The following is an 11088-nucleotide window of genomic DNA, read 5'->3' as shown; positions in this document are numbered from 1 at the left end:
ACTGGGACATGGCCTGTAGCTGCAGAAGGCCCCAGCTGCAGCCCACAGAGGGTTCTCGGGAGTCATTCTGACTCCAGAACCAGGGAGAGCAGGAGAGCCCCAGGCCCCACATCTGCAACTGATAGCTACTGATAAAAAAAAAAAAAAAAAAAAAAAATAGGCATATCCAGAGCGGCCCAGGGCCAGAGTATCGTTCTTGAAGGCAGAAGGTGAGTCAGCTGGCCTCCTTCTTGCCAGGGTGGGTGGGATCCTGGTCCTCAGCCCCTGACACAGCACTGGTGCATTTGGGGGACCCCGCAGCCCTTAAAACAAGCTCCTGGACCCCCTTGCCAGTCACTTGGCATACCTTCTCCCTTCTGGCTGCCAGGATTTCTTCAATATTCCTCTTCCCATCCAGGTCCGAGAACCACCCCAGGTTGTCGAGGGTGGTGTGGTGGGTCTGGCAGCCAGGACAGGTCACAATGACCACACCCTGGTGATAGGCAAGCTTGGAGATATGCTTGGAGTACCTAGTCCCACAGCCAATGCAGGTGAAGACTAGCTGGTAGTGCGCGGGCGCGGGTCCCTTGTCGGAGCTGGAGGGACGCCAGCCCCAGCCCCAGCCCCAGGCCCGCCTTCTCCCTGCAGCCTCCAGGCAGGCACCGAGCCCCCAGTAGCCACCTCAGGCCAAGCCTCCAGTAGTCGCGCGCCTCTCAACAGTCTCGGCAGGCGGCTCAGCGCTGTCCACAGCAGCCCGCCCGCAGGCCCCACCCGCCACGATCTGCGCAGCGGAGACCGACCCCCGCCCCTGCTCTCCCCGCGCGGCAGAGGCCGCCTCCGGACCAGACTGTCCAGCCGCAGCCGAAATCGCCCCCCGCCCCATGCCCCGGCTCGACGGCGCGGCCGAGAACGACCCCAGACCCGGCTCTCCCCGCGCCCCGGCTCTCCCCGCGCGGCAGAGGCCGCCTATGGACCACACTGTGCAGACAAAGCCGAGATCGCCCCTCGCCCCACAAGCCCCGGCTTTCCCGGCACGGCCGAGAATGACCCCCGCCCAGGCTCTCCCCGCCCCAGCTCTCACCGCCCGGCCGAGGACGCCCCCCCACCCCGGCTGTCCCGCCGCAGCCGAGATCACCCCCCGCCCCATGCCCCGGCTCGACGGCGCGGCAGAGAACGACCCCCGACCCGGCTCTCCCCGCCACACCTCTCCCCGCCTGGCTGAGGCCGCCCCGGCCCCGGCTCTCCCCGCCCCAGATCTCCCCGCCCAGCCGAGGCCGTCCCCCGCCCCAGCTCACCCCGCACAGCCGTGACCGCCCCAACCGGGCTCTCTGCTCCTGGCCCAGCCCTTCCCCTGCCCCTGCTCCGCAGATTTCTCCCCTCCTCTTCTGGCCCTCCCCGCAGGGCCCATACCGCCCCTCCCACCCGACCCAAGCTCCGAGCTCGGCCCAGGCCACGCCTTCGACCCCTTGGAAGCAGGCTTCCCTAGGCTGTTGCTTTAAAGATGGTTTTGAAGGAAAAAAAAGGAAAAACAGAAAAGAACATAAATACAAAACAGAAACAGACTCATACAAATAGAAAACAAACTTGTGGTTGCCAACGGGGAGGGGCGTGGGACGGGACAGACTGGGAGTTGGAAATGTGCACACACTGACAGGCAGATGCAGAATAGATGAACAACGTTATACTGTATAGCACAGGGAAATACATACAAGATCTTGTGGTAGCTCACAGCCAAAGGCATTGTTCCAATGAATAGGTGTATGTTCATGTATCACTGAAAAATTGTGCTCTCCACGGGAAATTGACAAAATTATAAAGAAAGATTCATTAATTGCCCAAATACCTGTCTATATAAATCAACCTTTTGAAATAAAATACCAAAAAGTGGAGGGGGAAATAAAAGCTGCGGATTATTTCCATAGCATCCCGGTGTGTTTGACGACGTGGAATGACCCTATTTGTTCCTTCAGCGAGCATTCGTTGAACGCCTCCTATGCGCCTGATACTGTGCCTGGTGCCCAAGAAATCTTCCCTGTCCTGAAAAAGCGTACAGTCGGACATGGAAATGAGCAGCTACAGCAGCGTATGAGCAGTTCTGTCATACTCACCCGGGCCCCGCTAGTTCAGACATGATCACAATTTGGGGAAGGACTGAGATAAGGACTGCATTCGTGGTAGTCTAGAAAGCATGTCGTCTAAGCAAGCTGAAAGACAGAGCATTAAGCATTCCTCCACCTAAAAGTACAAATGGCTTCAAGGGCCCTAAGAGCATCCATTGACATGCTACAGCAGTGAAGGCAGAATCCACTTTAAGGAGCAGAGAACACACAAAACACTCACCTTACAAGGGCAAACCTCTGACTGCCCCGTTGCCATCCCACTTGAGGGAGTGGGACCTATAGGAAGGAAAAGTGACCTGAAAGTAAAAAGGTAAGTGGTAATATGATAAGGCTGAGAAAGGGCCAAATGAGCAGCCGTGGCAATGACACAGTGGCTTCAGTGAATCAGTGTCATGTGAGCTGCCTGAACATGTAAACCGCAATATCTCAGTGGCTTAATACAATCCCGGGCTTTTCTTCACTTGCGTAACGTCCAAAATGGGTTTATCTTCCTTGGTGGGTAGCTCTTCTCCTAGCCAGAGTTCGGGTTCCAGGTTCTTTTTATCCGCTGAATCGATCATCTTCGACATATGGCTTCTCAGCTCTCAAGGACGTGAAGGAGTACGTATGGGAGATCTTTATGGGCTGCGCTGAAGTTCACATGCCACCGTTAGACCTCAACACCTGACCAAGCCCGACTGCGAGGGAGGCCGGGAAATGGAGTCCAGCTGCATCTGTGCCCACGAACAGGAGGCAGTGACCTTGGTAAGCAGCTAGGCCAGAGCGCCACACGGAGCTAGAGGTAGAGGCCAGCTCCCTGTGGGTGGGCACCCTCTCTCAGCCTCACCTTGCTATCTCTGATGCCGAGTTGAGAATCGTGGGCCCCCTGGTCATGAGGTCCCTACTGTCATTTGCTCCATGCCATGCTGCCCGTGGCCTTGCTCTCTCTCACGTCCCCAGTGTATTCCATCAGAGCACTTATTACTTCCTGATTACATCCTTCCTTGTCATTCAGTTTACTCGCTGGCCTTCCTCCTACCTGGACGGAACCTCCATGAAGGCAAGGAAGCAGCCAACGAGATGGTCACGCCACTCTAGTGATGTCAGCCACCATCTGCCCATCTGTCCCTGGGTCACTGCATATCCAGCTGGAGAAGTTCAGCGTGCCAGACTGTGTAATCAGAGAAGTGGACAGTTTTCCTGCTCCCAGGACTGTGCTACTGAGTGTGCACAGTGGACACAGGCTGTCTATAATCCCAGTTCCAGCCCTGCTACCTGCATGGCCTTGACTCATGAGCTCTAAACTTCCAGCAAGGGCCTCAGACTTTCTCATTCGGTTTGCTTTAGAAAACTGAAACCCTCAGACCTCAGGATGCTCTTGCCCATTTCTCCTGTGTGGGGACAGTTTCCTACGGGCGACACAGAGTGTGACCACTGGTTTACACACACACACACACACACACACACACACAAAGACACACACAAAGACACCCGTGTAAAATGACATTGAATAAGAATTATCACGTCACATCATAAGAGGAACAGCCGTGGAGGAGGAAGTCAGAGGAAGATAACTTGGGTCGCAGGCAACACCTCCAGGTGACATCACTCTCCACTTTTTTAGGCCTTATTCCACTTGCACCTGAGGACGTCCCTAGAAGTACTTGCTAGAATCATTCCCACTGTGCAGCTGGGGAGACACACCGGCCTGGACACACACCAGGACTTCCCCAGGATGGAGAACAGGTAAGAATGAGGAGTGGAGTCTGGAAGCCAGGGCGTCTCCTCAAAGCTGCATGCAGACCCTCCCCGGCAGCTCTAGAGACGGCGGGGCTGCTATAACTGTGCAAGATGCGGGTTTGCGTGGAGGAGGGCGTGAGCAGGCAAGCGGCCCAGAGGGCAGTGTGTGGAGGTGTTGTCTGAGGAGGGGGTTCCAGGAAGTGGACCCCAGGAAGTGACATCACATCCTTCACAGACCCCAACCGAATTGGAACCTGGTTACCAGGCACCCACATTCTAACGACAGCTCCAGAGCCAGCGCACTTGGCTGGAGACAGTTGAAGACACAGGATGTTCTCCTCTTGTTTCCCGGTCTCCCGGGGCTTCTCCGCCAGGAAGCCCTGGACTGCGAGGTTCTTCGGTGGCTGTAGGCGTCTGTGGAACCCTCCACCCAGGCGCCTGTGGCCTATTTTGAGGAGGTCACCTAAGGTAACACAGGGTGGCCTGGAGAAGGCCAGTCTGGGACCGGCCTCCGTTGGGGGCCCTCCCTGGGCAGGCCCACTTTCCCTCATCTCCATGTCGCTGAAGAGGGACTTGAGAGGAGGTGTCCCCTCTGGGCAGGAATGGCTTGTTGAACACTTGGTAACCTGGTGGTCCTGTCATGGCCGCACCCAAGGACAGGGCTGAGAAGGGGGAAAGAGGACTCCTGAGGGGCATCTTCTCTGTGTCAATGGGAATACAAGGCTCCCACTTTGTCAGCTTTTCTGCCCCTGAAGGAGGTCTGTGCAGACAGTGGTGGATGTGTGTCACGACTGGAGATGACTTATGGGTCGGAGAACCAGACAGGGCTCTGAGGCTCCTGCCTGGCCTCTGGGCACTGTATTTACAGGACTCAACACACGGGACGGGACAGGACCTGGTCCATGGAGATCCCCGCTCCACCTCCCTGCAGGAGGCGCAGGTGCCCCACGACAGCAGCAGAGCCCAGGACGCGCTGAGGGTGAGTGCGAGCGAGGAGACTCCACACCCAGGAAGCCCCGGGCCCCACTGCTGCCCCGCTTCTCCCCTGGGCTGCCTCTTAAGGGAGCTGCTGGCAAAGGGTTCTGATGCCCCGTCTCCACCATCTGCCGTCACAACCCAGGCCCTGCCTTGGCCAGATGCAAAGTCAGTGCCCAAATATGAGTCCGAATCTCAGAAAGAGACTCGGACAGAACTTCAGTATATGTAAAGTCACGGGTGTTTCTGCATTTTTCTTCATGTTGTCCTGTTTCTTCTCCATCCCAACGTGTCCACATTAACCTGAAGATCCTGAGCCCTCCCACCCCAGGCTCAGCCGCTGTGTTCTCATCCCTAGAATGGGATGTTGTGACCCGCAGGCACAGGGATGAAGTGGTGCGTGCAGGGAGGGGCCGGCACTGCGGTGCTGACACAGGGATCTGAGACACTGATGCATTTCACCATCGCCCTTCGCCCCTGGTACTGGTGGTGCTGAGAATCTTGGATCTGCTCAGGGCTCCCCTGTTCCACCTCAGGCACAAGAGCTTGAGGCTTGAGGATTCGGTCTAACCTCCAGCCCCAAGTGCCTGGGGGTCCCCGGTGCTGCCTCTGACTCACGTCTCTCCTCTTTCCACCCCAGGGGGGAGCTGGACCATCAGGGAGCAGGGATGAGGCCTACAGGGCGTGGAGCCTCCAGCGACACAGGCTGGAGAAGCTGGTGGCAAAGCTGGTGCCTGCCGTCCTGGGCGGCCACCCCTCCTATGTGAACACATTTCTGGGCAGTTATCGAACATTTGCCACCGCCCAGCAGGTGCTGGACCATCTGTTCCGAAGGTGAGCACTCTGTCTTCATGGGACATTGGGGACCTGGCCACCTACCAGCAGTGCCATGAGGCATTGTTCCTCTACCTCTTTAAGCCTCAGTTTCCCCTCTGCACACTGGGGTCAAGAGAGGATCAGGCCCTAGGAGGGTAGGAACAGAGGGAGACCTTCATGGAAGGTGCTCTCCGGGGACCTGGCTCACGGAAAGGGCAGCTGGCAGGGCTGTGGTTGTGCGAATTTGTCGTTGTCCTCCTGCCCAAGAGCTAGCGTCTGCCTCCTGTGTCACTGGGACTTTGGCCTTGGGTGGAACTGTTTTCCCATTTCAAAGGGGATCTGTGACGCCATTAGCTGTCCCTGTCCTGGGAGAGTGAGAGCAGGGATCCCTGGGAGGGACAAGTGGGGTCCCAGGCCCACTCAGATGTGCGCTGTGGGGCCGGGTGGGCTCACTCACTCATTCCCCCAATGTATAGGAAGGGCCCCCAGGGACAGGGGCTTTTCTAGGAACAACCATCATTTAATGCATCGAGCAGACATCAGCCCTGCCCTCCAGGGCTTCCATTCTCTCGGGTGTCACACTGTCACACTAGACAGCACATCCAGCTCGTGTGCTCGGGACAGTCCATGTGATGCCTTCCTGCTCTCCTCTAGATACGGATGCATCCTCCCTTTTACTGAGGAGGACGGGGGACCCCTGCACCAGCTGAAACAGTGAGTCTCTTGGATTGAAGCGGGAAGGACTCCTTCCCCAAACAGTGTGTGAAGCTCTGGGCTCTCTGGTTGGGCAGAGGTGGGCGGAATCCTGGATCCCACATATCCTGCGAGTCTGGCTTGAGAGCAGAAGTCCTAGGGCTTCCCCTGGCAAAGAGGAGACGAGACCCAGAGAGCTGTGGGTGGGACTGTGGCACTGTGAGGGGCATCTGGGAGGTCAGAGGACAGAGTCAAAACTGAAGAAAACCCACAACCATCCCCTATCCATCCCATCCCTGCCCTCATGCACTTTGGGAGGCACAGAACACAAGGGGTGGAGAGCATCCTGCCCACCATCAAGTGGAGCCTCAATGATGGGGACTCAGCTGCTGCTCAGGGGACCCAGTGAGCCTCAGGGGACAGCTGAGCCCATCCTGATGATGCTGAGTGGCAGGGGCAGAAGGAGACCCAGGCGGGGTCCCTGGAGGATTCTGCAGCCAGCAGGTGCAGGAGCTAAAGTCTGAGGAGTGTGCAGGCCCGTGGGCAGCCTGGAAGGCCGACACAGCCTGTCTGTTCCCTCCTGGCTCAGGCACTCATAGAGCAGCTCCCGTGTCCCTTAGAGGGCAGTGCCCAGAGCGCACAGCCTGCCTGTCCTCTCAGAGGTGCCATCCAGTGGGGAGGGGCAGGGAGAGGGACATAGCAGTGTGACAGGTGTCCCTGAAGCGGTGGACAGGTGGTCACACCATTGAGCCAGGGCTGTCCCTTCAGAAGGCTGGTAGCAGCGCGTCCTCTGTGTCCAAGCCCGCCTCTGCCCACACTGCCAGCTGAGATGGGACATGGAGCAGAGCCGGCCTCTGGATGGGCAGGAGCCAAAGGCAAAAAGGCCCAGGTCCCCGCAGAGCTACCCTGGGAGCCCAACGTGGTAGGAAAGGCCAAGCCTCTGACTCTGGTGTCCCCCTGACTAACCCCAGGGCCATGGCCTCCATCCTGGGCACCTGGCTGCTCCAATTCCCAGACGATTTCCACCAGCCTCCAGAATTCCCATGCCTTAAGACCATTGTCACTTACATAGAGCTCAGCATGGCTGGCTCAGACCTGGAGCAGCAGGCCCACCTCCTCCTGACACAGCTGGAGCAACTGGAGCTCCCAGAGGCAGACAGTGATGGTGAGGAGGATGCAGGGTGGGGGATCTGTTGGGTGGGCGGGGGGAAGGCACTGGACCACACAGAGCAGAGTCTGGGAAGACTCCCTGGGGGTGGAATCATGGAGTGAGATTTGATTGAGTAGCAGTGAGGGCTCCCCTGGCTTTGGGAGACACGTGGGAAAGCAGTCCTATTGATAAGAGTTTCCCTTCTTGGAGCTACAGCACCAGCTCCAGAACCCGCTGGGGAAACCCCTCTGCATGGAGAGCCAGCTCCAGCTCTCCTGCCTGCGACAGCGCCAGAGCCAGAGTCAGACACAGAGCCAGAGCAGAGGGACGTGCTGTAAGTATCAGTCAGGCTCTGCTGCCTCCCGTCACCTTCAGGGCCGGGACGCCCACTGTTCTTGAGGTGTCTGTGATTTACAATTCCGGATGATTCTTAGAGGTGATAACATATTCCTTGCGGCCTGTTGTGTCTGTGTTTTATTCTTAATATAAACATCAAAGTGCCCTACATGCCTCTGTTTGGATAGACTCACTCCTCTGCACCAGACACACAGGGCGGGGATGTGGACAAGTGACCCCAGCACGTTCCCACTCTCTCCCTGCAGGTCCTGTGAGGCAGCGGCCTCCTCTCTCTTGTCTGCTGTGGACCCAGGGCCCAGCTCAGGGCCTCCATCAACACTCCCTGAGACCCCACCCTTGGTAAGTGGCCGGTCATGTCATGATCAAGACAAGGACTTAGAAGGCAACCCCAAATTTTGATCTTAGAGGATTGGTTTTTGTCCAGCAGTAAGACTGATGTTGTGTTTGTGTGAATGTTGCCTGTTTGTCCGACATCCATGGAGCCAGCAGCTCACATGCCATTCCCCATACGGCCACCAGAGGGAGGGGTGTCACTGCTTCTGAGAAACACTGTTCCATTCCAAAGTGCTCCTTCCCAATTTAGCCCTCCTCAGAACATGTTTTAGAGAGTGAGGATTTCTTTAAGCTATAGAGGTTTGGTTTTTTTCTTCAATCTCGTTTCAGGTCTAAGCTCAAACAGAAGTTGGCCACTGAGTGGAAGTTGTCCCTTGGGATACACAGACATGTGTTATTCTGTGTCCAGCCCCCATCTGCGTCCACCTCTGTCCCTTCCTCTCTCCCTACAGCCGTCTGTGTTTGTAAATATCTATTTAAATAAAAGACTTTGACAATCAGTGCAATGTAGTAGAGATATTTTAATTCATGTTGCCTTGTGTGTGTGTGATGTAGATTTGGGTAGAAAGAGGTCTGCTCACAGGACACTGGGGTTGTCCCTGAATCCCTAGGAGACAATTAAAGTGGGGCAGCAGGTCTCAGTGGGAGTCACTCACCGGGGAAGATCTCCTGCTCAGCACAGCCAAGGTGGGTCCTCATGGACTTCTATCCCCAGAGCACTGAGTCTGCTTTCGCCTGGGGCGCTTTGCTACAATCCTGTGTATCCTAAAGTGTCAGAAGAAAGAACAGTGATGATAAGAACTGTGGGAGAGGGACAGGTTTTGATTTCAATTACCTGCTCCTCTACCTACAACGGCTTTCCTTGGATTGTATTATAACGAACGCTCAGCCACGTGGGAGCAGAGTCTATGCATGGTTTTGAGTATATTACAGGTCTCCAGCCCAGCACTTGGCCAAGAAGATGGACGTGTATTGCTGAATGAATACAGTTGCGAGGGAAGATAGGACAGGTTCGGGAATGTATTTGAAATGGGGGCTCTCCTGGAGCTGTCCCGACAGGAGGTCATCATACATAGGCACCTTCCTCACCTGCCAGGCCCTTTACTCCTGAAGACCTTCCCACAGAGCCCCTCAGCCAGGACCCACCTGATCCCAGGGCTCTCCCACGTCACATCTCAGCAGCTGCTCTCACTTCTTTTCTCATTTTGGCCCCTTTGACTGTCCTAATGTGTGGCTCTGCACTCTCGGTCTCAGGGGACACCTCGGATTCCCTCAGGGATCCAAAGTCAGAATATTAGATCCTATGGACCTGAAGTTTCACGATGGGACTGAATTTAGGAATCAGTCACCACATGGAGAAACACCGCTCTGCATGACTGTCATAATGGGGGAGGGGGTTTCCCTTGAACAATCTATGTTAAAATCCATGGCATAAAAGCAGCATGTTTTCCTTGCAATGAGCATCCCTACTAAATTGAGCCATTTCTCTCATGAGGTTCTATAAGGCCTGACGCACAGCATGAGGAACAGAGGGAAGTGATACTGTGCTATAATGCGATATATAATGGTGTGATACTTCTAAACATTGTTATTAGCCAGTTGGGCTAGAATTATTTTTAAAAGAACATTGTTTGAATATGACCCTTTAAATTAGTCGTGTTTCCATGAAATTCAGAAGATGGTGGTGAATGCATCCATTTCCTTCTCGGCATTCATTGAGATGCTCCTGTTTTTTCTCCTCACACTCTTAATGGAATGGAGTACAGTCATGCATTTTTCTAGGGTGAAGCCATCGTGCATTCCAGGAATCTTTCCCACTTGTTCATGGTGGGCAATTCTTCTTACACAGATGGATATGAGTGGCTAGTATATAGGTACATTTCTGCCCTTTCTGCCTCAGCTCAGCCTTCCTGAGCCCTGGTAGGGTGGCCGGTGATGGCCAGGACACAACACTGAACCACAGAGGTTTCTGCCTTCTCATTAGCCATGATCATTGTTCTTACTAACCCCTGATGCTTGATTTACACAGTCATGACTGTCAGACAGACTTGCACTCACCCGTTCCCCACCTCGTGTCTCACTCTCCACTCGTTCCTTCTGGGAGTCATTCACTTCTTCCTTCATTCCACCCGTCCTCACTCTCAGTGACAGCCTGACAGCGGCAAACTGTCTGAGTCTCTTGGATCTGAACACAATGTTATTTTGCTTTTACTCCTCAGTCATGGCTGAGAAGGAAAAATATATGGACATTCCTGTGATGTGTCCCTTCACATCTGAGATGTCTTTCTGAAGTCATGAAGTCAGTGGCAGCCTGGCCTCGCACAAAGGTGGCTCACTTGGACCACTGGGCCCTGGCTGGGCTGAGAAGCATCCGTGCAGATGGGGCACTGCCCTTGGAGGGGCATCAGCAGGGCCCTCGCGGGTCAGGGGGCAGGGGAGGGGAAAAAGTGGCAAGAGCCTCTCCTGTGGTTTCCATGGGGAGCAACAGGGAGGCAGGACTAGCAGGTGGGAGGAATCGGCATCTCTGGGTGGAGGGGCTGCCCCTACTTGTCTGTCCCGGCCCTGGGTGTGCTCACTGGCATCTTCTACTGTCTCTAGGAACTGACTAGCCCTGGGAGGGGCAGCCCCTCCAGGGTCAGTGGACCCAGAAGTCAAAGTGCCAGAAAACACACAATAAAAAACGGCTAGCACTCATGTCCAAACCACAGGCCTCCTCCGTTTCCGCATCCATGGAGTGTGGGATTGGTCTCAGTGGCACTCCAAGGCCCAGCCCTGCACTCTCAGAGTCCAGCCAGCTCCCAGGACCTCCCCAGATTCTGGTCCTAACCGTCTGGGGTCAGCAAGGCAGCCATGCCAATACCCAGCCCTGCAGCTCAGGCATTTCAAGGCCAGCGGGTCACCTGGGGCCTCTGTGGCACATGAGAGCAGGCCGTGGTGGGGCTGCTG

This window comes from Camelus bactrianus, chromosome 11 (genome assembly GCF_048773025.1).
Source record: "Camelus bactrianus isolate YW-2024 breed Bactrian camel chromosome 11, ASM4877302v1, whole genome shotgun sequence".
Taxonomy (NCBI): domain Eukaryota; kingdom Metazoa; phylum Chordata; class Mammalia; order Artiodactyla; family Camelidae; genus Camelus; species Camelus bactrianus.
This window is presented reverse-complemented; position numbering follows the sequence as displayed.